Here is a 9,599-nt window from a genome sequence, read left to right as displayed (position 1 = left end):
CCAAGAAGTATGAGTCACTTCAGTGCAAGCACTGTGCCCTACATCCATGCACTGGGACAGCTTCCCTCATAGAGGGAACTAAAAATGAACCTCATCTCCCAGGAAAACTGTGTAAGCTGCTCATATGCAACCTTGGGTTATTGAACTTAGCCTGAACCCTATTTATTTTTACTTCTGCAGAGAGGGCACAAATTATCTTTCTGACACCAGATCTGGTGTGCTCCATGTGATCACATTCTTTCTACTGCAGGAGTGAGCAGCAGATTCCAGTGCTTCCTCTCAGTGCTCTGTTCCTATATATATTGCTGTGGATGTGCTTACATGGCCATGTGGGGAAAGGATTGTGTAGCTTGAGAAAAAGTGTATAGGACTGAGTTATTCTCAACCAGAGAGAACAAAGTCCACAAGAGTTTACAGCTGAGCAAAGCTGGTAGCTCTCAGCTGAAAAAAAATTGCATGAGTTGCATTCAGCCTCTTGGTACTGCAGGTGGCATAACAAAAAAGCATACTGGGTGACAAAAATGCCAGATATTTTCATTTAAACATAAATGAAAGGCAGATTGTGCAGACTCAAGTCTCTCAGTTACACATTAAACAGTGAACAAACTTGAGTGAGACTGATGTTGGTTCCACAAGTCCATGATCTTCACTCTTCTCATGTTTCCTTCCTGCCAAGGATGGTCCACTGGCAGCTGAAGACCCTGCTCACTGGGATTTGGGCTGTTGCTGTGTAGCTGGTGCCTTGGTTTTCATTTCACAGCAGAGTCTGCAGCAAAGGGGCAACTTTATCTTCCCAGAAACAGCAATGTGAGGCTTGTTTCTGTGGTGGTCACTATGTCTTGAGCAAATGAGGGAACTGAAACTTTATTGTAAATCATTATAGAGCCTCCCATAAAGTGCTGCTCATGTAGTCAGCAGTCAGGAGAGCCCTTACTGTCAGATGTGATGTACTTCAATTAGAAACTCAGCTTAGCAAGGGACTTGTTCTTTAGACTACAGGGCTGGTTCCCAGAAATTACCAGGGCAGCTCCTACAGCTCCATTTTACCCAGGCATGCAAGAAATAACATAAGCTATTGTTTTACTTGATAATATTGGAAGGATGGCAACTCAGAAGGTAAAGAAAGTAGTGTGGTAATGGGGAAGGATATTTCAGCTCTTATGGTTCAGGCCTGGAACAGAGGCTAAGGCCCTCAATTCTCCTAGGAGATGCTCGATATTCTTCATTTTACTTCCCCAGTTTCTTTCTGCAGAGCCTGCAGAACCACTGATACATATTTCCTTAGTTAATCTCCCTGATGACTTTCAGTAAGACAGAATGCAAGAAGGGCAAAGGGCATGTGGACAGCATCCAGCATCACTGAACATGACCAGGCGTTATACAGGTATCTAAAAAAGCAAGAGTTGATCCCCAAAACCCAGAATTGCTTTGTTCAAGCCTGAGTGGCTTCTGTGTCTTTCTACCTTCCTGAGTAGCTGCTAGATGTTTTTCCTTTATATCTTCTTTTGCAATGTCCCAGAAAGGGAAATTTCAATTCTCCTACCAGTTCCAGCCATTTCTCAAGATGTTGGACAACAGTCGATCCTCATCTACTCCAATCAATAAAATTTAATTCTCAGATGGGCTTTCTCTGTACTTCCATAAGCTTTTGCTGTACTTCTTAAGAGGTTTCCTGATGTTTGCCTGATTTTAAGAAAATAGTCTAAGCCATTTTATGCAGACAAACTCCAGAAATCTTCTGATGGTCTTGATACTCAATTCCTTTAGTTCTGCAGTGGATTGCAGCAAAATAAAATGTCCTTTGAAAGGAAGCAAAATAGAGCTTGATTTAATTTGGGAGGACTTCATTTTACCCATAGCACAATGCAGCCATTCCCTCCAGGGCTGATTCCCACATAGCAGCAACACAATGGCAACAGCAAATCTTGACAGGGGATGCTAACAAGCAAAGAGAGAGAAATACAGGAAATGCAGCTCATGGCAAAAGAGGAGCTGCAAGAGCAGATGGAAAAGAGATGAAGATGGGTATAATCAGAAACACTTAAAAAATGTGCAGATGTTAGTAAAAGGAGAAAGAGGTAGGATGGCTAGGAAGGAAAAAAAACCCAGCATAAAAAACCCAGCACAGTAGTAATGTGTGGACTAAATTAGCTGTGTACATACAGTGTCTGCCAGAGGAGGAAAGGAACAGAATGCAGTATTCATTACAGCCAGAGTCAGTCCTGCAAGGTGTTGCAGCAGCACACATAGATCCAGCAGCTGCAAAAATAATACAAGGTGATGGAAGCAGGAGCAAATTCTACAGCTGAGCTCAGCGATTTTCTCCATATGATCTAGCAATTGCTATCTGCAGAAAGTGACCCAAGACCTCAATTACCTGAAGCACAAGTGATTCCTTTGGCTTTGGGAGAGGAGGCCAGTTGCTGAGACCAGATTAGGAAGCTGTGAGGTGGTTTTTTAGTAGATAAATCATTCATATTGCAATGCTTGAATTGTAATTAAAGGTAAACCTTTTTCATGACTCCAACAAACCTGACAACTCATTCCATAGTTTGTTACAGATAGTTTGGCAAACACTTGTCAGTTTTCCCAAACATGCTGAAACAAAATTTATTCAGCAACAGTGATAAAATTACTAAGAAATTAACTTGTGAGAAACAATTGTGCATGACACCAGTAAAATTTCAAGCAAAGACACAGACTATAGCTACTTTTCCATTCTTAATGTGATGAAGGTAAGAATTAAAATGCCAGCAGGTTTTGTTTGGTTTTGGGTTTGGTTGGTGGTTTGTTGTTGTTGTTGTTGTTTCTTTTCAGGAGGGGGAATAAAATCTACTAGGCTGAAGGACAAGAAAGAAAATTTGTATGACTAATGTTATCAGTCCTGCAACTACTTTTTAATAGCCAGAAACTCTGGCCATGGCTGAAGATCACAGCAAGGTATGTGCTCTGTTACAGCAAACCAAAACCCTAACCTAGCACTGCATAATCAAGCATAACCCCTTCTCAGCACATTTGAAATAGTACTGCTGGTTCTGGCTGTAGAAACTACCATGTTTATGTCACAGAAGCATTCTACCCACCACAGCTCACCAGGGGTTATATATGCTTTCAAATAAGTACAGGCTGCTTTATGTACATACTATTAATAATCAGGGAATAAAGAAAGGCCTGTTTTTCAAACAGTGAAATCTGTGAGCTGCAAATGGTTTATTTACATGTAAGTGACACTACTGAACAGAAGAGACAGGTGAAATTTCAGTATCATGTTACCACACAAGTGCTGAATTATAGAGTCTTCAAGAGCCACGTAAGTATGGCAGCAAGTCCTGTATTTCTGGGTTTTGACAGATATTTAGGTGTACCTTCAGATTTGTACATCAGCAAGTCCTGTATTTCTGGGGTTTGACAGATATTTAGGTATATCTTCAGATTTGTACATCAGCAAATCCTGTATTTCTGGGGTTTGACAGATATTTAGGTGTTCCTTCAGATTTGTACATCAGCAAATCCTGTATTTCTGGGTTTTGACAGATATTTAGGTGTACCTTCAGATTTGTACATCAGCAAATCCTGTATTTCTGGGGTTTGACAGATATTTAGGTGTACCTTCAGATTTGTACATCAGCAGATCCTGTATTTCTGGGGTTTGACAGATATTTAGGTGTACCTTCAGATTTGTACATCAGCAAATCCTGTATTTCTGGGGTTTGACAGATATTTAGGTGTTCCTTCAGATTTGTACATCAGCAAATCCTGTATTTCTGGGTTTTGACAGATATTTAGGTGTACCTTCAGATTTGTACATCAGCAAGTCCTGTATTTCTGGGGTTTGACAGATATTTAGGTATTCCTTCAGATTTGTACATCAGCAAATCCTGTATTTCTGGGGTTTGACAGATATTTAGGTGTTCCTTCAGATTTGTACATCAGCAAGTCCTGTATTTCTGGGGTTTGACAGATATTTAGGTGTTCCTTCAGATTTGTACATCAGCAAGTCCTGTATTTCTGGGGTTTGACAGATATTTAGGTGTTCCTTCAGATTTGTACATCAGCAAGTCCTGTATTTCTGGGGTTTGACAGATATTTAGGTGTTCCTTCAGATTTGTACATCAGCAAGTCCTGTATTTCTGGGTTTTGACAGATATTTAGGTGTACCTTCAGATTTGTACATCAGCAAATCCTGTATTTCTGGGGTTTGACAGATATTTAGGTATTCCTTCAGATTTGTACATCAGCAAGTCCTGTATTTCTGGGGTTTGACAGATATTTAGGTGTTCCTTCAGATTTGTACATCAGCAAGTCCTGTATTTCTGGGGTTTGACAGATATTTAGGTGTTCCTTCAGATTTGTACATCAGCAAGTCCTGTATTTCTGGGGTTTGACAGATATTTAGGTGTTCCTTCAGATTTGTACATCAGCAAGTCCTGTATTTCTGGGGTTTGACAGATATTTAGGTGTTCCTTCAGATTTGTACATCAGCAAGTCCTGTATTTCTGGGGTTTGACAGATATTTAGGTGTTCCTTCAGATTTGTACATCAGCAAATCCTGTATTTCTGGGGTTTGACAGATATTTAGGTGTTCCTTCAGATTTGTACATCAGCAAATCCTGTATTTCTGGGGTTTGACAGATATTTAGGTGTTCCTTCAGATTTGTACGTAAGGACTTGTAAGCTGCTGCTGTTAGAGTACCTGCAATGTGTTTTTCCAAGGCATTTAACAACCAACAAGAAGGAAACCCAAACTACAGTGCTTTAGACCTGAGAAGTTGCTAAGGACAATCATTTCAGGCAGCATACAGCTCACTAAACAGTGTGGACTGCTATCCAAAAAAAGAATCAGAAAGATCCAGAACTGCACAAAGGAGCAACATATTAAATCGCAGGGAGGTGCAAAAGGAACTCCACATTTCAAAATCCTTCAAAATAAGCCAGTGTTTCTCTTGTCTCTGTTAAAAATAACTGCTACTGTTCCTTTTCCATCACATGTTCTTGAACAAGAGACTGAGATGCAAAGTAAGAGCTGGAAGGAAAAAGCCTACATCAAGGAAGTGAAAACTTTTTAATTCTGAGGGAAATGGAATATCTGCTTTGTGTTATCACAATAATGCTGATGCCAGGACCTTGGACTGTCAGAAGGTGAGGAGAAAGTTCTTCACTGAGAGAGTCATTGGACACTGGAATGGGCTGCCTGGGGAGGTGGTGGAGTCGCTGTCCCTGGAGCTGTTCAAGGCAAGATTGGACGTGGCACTTGGTGCCATGGTCTAGCCTTGAGCTCTGTGGTAAAGGGTTGGACTTGATGATCTGTGAGGTCTCTTCCAATCCTAATAATACTGTGATACTGTGAAAATCTCAGCAATTGCAGCTGCAGAAGCACCTATGCTGCCAGTACTCCTCTTAACATTAAACCCCATCCTAAATGACATTAAGAGCTGTCTTGGGACAGCTCAGTTTCAACCATTCACTTCGCAGAATAATTAATGAGATTATTTTATTTTTTTTTAACTGACAGATGGAGCTGATCACTGAGCCTAAAGAGAATTCCAAGCAGGAAAACTGTTTCCATCTAAGCCTGTTATTTAGTTTATTTATCTATATTTTCATATGCAGTAACACCACAACAGCAGCTCTTTACCTAGACTAAGTCATGTGCAAATTTAGTGTTTGCCAAAGCATTTTGGAGGACCTACCCACATTCAAGATTATGTCTACCCAGTTATGGCTGAAGGTGAACATACTGCACTCAAGAAGCAAGCATAGTTTAAAATGAGAACAACCCTCCATTGATTAGCCACCATTGTAGCACTGTTTGCAGCAGGTTTCTATGTTGCTTCTGTTTCTCTATTGAACGACAAAACTGTGTATTTACCATAGAAACTGCCATGAGATACATTAAACAAAAGCCTGCTTTAGAAAAAATCACTAATTTTAGAATGATCATAAATGTTTGCACCACACAGACCATAAACAGCACCATAGAGACCACGCTCTGTTTATACCAATCATTCTTAATTTAGGAAATGTTGATTTGATAGACTAAAGCAGCTATAGCCAACAAACATATTTAAGAAAACTGCCATGCAGTTTCCCATGACCATTTTCCCTGTCCATACAGCACTCAGCCTTTGCTTCCAACTAAAGCTACTCCTAAGAGCTGCCTGACATGGTGTTTTCCCAACTGTCACTTCATCCTGAGTTCTAAGGCTGTAAAATTTGCTCTGGCCCAAGCATTATAGCTGGAAGCATATAGATAGGTCTTTTCAGCCCTGTTCCTAACTATCCAAAGTCTTTCTCTTGCACAAGACCAAGAATCCACCAGCCAGTGCAGGGCTTCAGGCTGCAAGCTCTAGGCAACAGGGACCACACCATGGATGTGTGGTTAGCACACTGGAGCTTACATCTTCCAGAGCTGCTGCTGCAATATAAATCAAATTATTTCTTTTCAGCAGTAAAAATGTATTTGATCTGCATGTGATTTGAAAGCACTTTCAAAACTAACACTGTTGATCTGGCATTATCTCGACCTAGACTGCCAAAAAACTGAACCCAACAAAGAGTCTGTGTTGCAGCTGGATGAAAGTCCTGCTCCTGTCACTGTCTGCTCACACAGGCTCAAGAGAAGGCAAGAAACATAAGCAAAGGAGGAAGGCAAGGCAAAAAAATGTTGGTAGCACTGTGCACTTGGATTCATTTAGAACTGCTGATGCAATTTCTTTAGAAATTGGGGGGCGGAGGGGTTAATTGATTGTGGTCTGGGGCCACATAAGTCTCATTTCTGCCTAGAAAAGATTATTATCTCTGGAAATATGTCTGCCAACCATGACTTATAATTGCAGTTGTAGTCTGCTTTCACATGTTCTTTATCCCAAAATACATAATTAAATGTAGTTCTATATGCAGCCTACATACACAAGAAAAAAACATGCTACTGAATATCCTTTTACTTCACTTGCAGGTTGCAATGGATTGTGCATCAGTGTTGGCCACTTAAAATATTCTTTCATTATCACAGAGCAGATTCAAAGCTGAGGTACGGGAAATAAGGGAGAGCTGAGCTTCAGAATCTGCACCCAAGTCACTAGCAGCACTGGCACTCGATTCTCCAAATATAATGAGGCCACATTCCCCAAAACAAAAAGTATTATTTATCTAACATTTCCTGCCCTGCGGCAGAAAATGAGAAACAGGTTGGCCCAAACCTTAGCTAATGAGAAGTTATTTGCCAAGTTGCCATGTCCCATTAAGATGGCACAGTATTTCATACACTTGGATCACTGTATTTTTTTTTTTTCCCCAAAATGTGAGCCCTGATTCCTGAAATGAAAGCAATTTCACACAAAGTGTGAAGGCACAATGTGGAGAACAGCAGCTGAGGGTTCTGGGAGCACAAATACCATTGCTACATTTAGGTTTAGTGGTACAGATTGCGAGAAAGGGCAGCTCTTCTAGAAGGATTTCTAAGCTGGTGTGATGGGGGCAAAGTGTAACTGAGCTTGTAGCTCAGGTTGTAGCTCAGCATTTTCTCTCTGATTTTCTCTCTGATTTCCTGATATTCTGACATCCAAATCATGTTGAACTGTCCTTGGATGTGTCTTGTGCCATAGTATTATAACAGTTTGACAACATTCTTCGCAAATTTACTTAGTTAACCCAAATAAACCCTAACTCCCAAGAGCATGTTGGGTTTGGTAGTTTGCTGAATCTGTGTTTTTATCAGAATGTTTATTTTGGTGCTTTGCCCAGCTACTAAACATCTCATTACTTTTTAACTTTGTTACCCATTTGTTGCCACTCTGCACATAAATTGATGATCGTATGGTTCTGACTGCAGCTTTCCCTAAATATATCTGGTTTACATTGGCTAAATTTAAATCAATGGGTGGATGTCTTGGCTTCACAGGATCGTGGGCCAGGTATGGGATGCAGGCCATTAGCAGTTCTGAGTCAGCCAGGGCAGCTGACCCAAGCTGGCTAACAGGTGTAATCCCATACCATAAACATCATGCTCAATATAAAGGGGAGAAATTTGGTGAGGAGGACTGAGAGTTGTTTGCTTCAGCTCCTTTTTCTCCTCTTTGTTCTCCTGAGGACTGCTGTGCTTTTGCTGGGATGAGTTGAGTATAACTTTATGTTCTTTATATTTGCATTGGTATCAGTTTTACTGCTTCATTAAATCTGTTTTCATCTCTTAAGTCTCCTATCCTTTACCCATTGGCCCTTGTTTGCTGGGCAGCAGTCATCAGGTGACAGAGCAACTGCTAGAGTTTAGCCCCAGATGCAGGCAAAGCATAGTGGATTAATGAATTCTTTAGAGAACAAACCAGAAAGCAATGAGGTTAGCAGAGGGTCCTACAAAAATACTTCCCTGAATGCTGCTAACTGTCCCTTTCTTGGGTTCTCTCTAGATGGAATGACTATTTCTTAGTGCGTGGCAATTCGCCTTCACATAAATTCACTCCCTAATTAAAAGCAAAACAATTCTCAGAACTAATAAAAAAAAAAAGTATATCTAGAGGTCAAAAGAGGAAGGTAGGGATTGGACTTGTGTGCTTAGGGATACAGAAGGGCTTTTCTTCAGAAGAAAAGGGGAGGATAAAAGAGAACCAGGATTCCCTGTCTGCAGTGGATTTCAAAATTAATCACAGAATCATTTCAGTTGGAAAAGACCTTTAAAACCGTCATGTCCAATCATTAACCTGGAACCACACCTGCACAACTTTTAAATACCTCAAGAAATGCTGACAACCACTTTCCTGGGCAGCCTGCTCCAGTGCTTGATAACCCTTTTGGTGAAGACATTTTCCCTAATATCAAATATAAACCTCCCTGGTGTAGCTTGCTGACTCCTTTTATGTGTTCCTTTTTCTTACAGCGGAGCTTTGGCAAGCTTTTGTTCTGTGACTGCTACCAGTGGCTTCTTCTTAGAATAGTTTGGGTTGGAAGTGATCTTCAAAGTTTATCTAGTCCAACCTCCCTGCAGGAAGCAGGAACATCCTCCACTAGATCGGGTTGTTCAGAGCCTAGTGAAATCTGACCTTGAATAACTCCAGGGATGGAGCCTTGACTACTTCCCTGGGCAACCTGTGCCAGTTTTCCACCACCCTCAATCTAAATCTGCTCTCCTCTAGTTTAAAACCATTGCCCCCTGTCCTGTCACCACAGGCCTTTGTAAACAGTCCCTCTGCAGTCTCTTTGCAGGTCCCCTTCAGGTGCTGGAAAGGCGCTTTTAAGTCTCTACAGAGCCTTCCCTTCTCCAGGCAGGACAACCCCAGCTCTCTCAGCCTGCTCCATCAGGTCCATGTGTTCAGAGACCATCTTGTGAAATTCCCCACGATGAACAGGGACAACTACTAGATCAGGTTGCTCAGAGCCCAACCTGACCTTGAATATTTCCAGGGATAGGGCATCTACCACCTCTCTGGGAAACCTGTTCCAGTATTTCACCAACCTCATCATAAAAACCCATCTTCCTTGTATCTAATCTGAATCTGCCCTCTTTCAGTTTAAAACCATTACCCTTGTCCTATTACTACAGGCCCTACTAGAACATTTCACAGTATCACAGTATCATCAGGGTTGGAAGAGACCTCACAGATCAT

Source organism: Pogoniulus pusillus, chromosome 6 (assembly GCF_015220805.1).
Source record: "Pogoniulus pusillus isolate bPogPus1 chromosome 6, bPogPus1.pri, whole genome shotgun sequence".
Lineage (NCBI taxonomy): Eukaryota > Metazoa > Chordata > Aves > Piciformes > Lybiidae > Pogoniulus > Pogoniulus pusillus.
Note: the sequence above shows the minus strand (reverse complement) of the source record.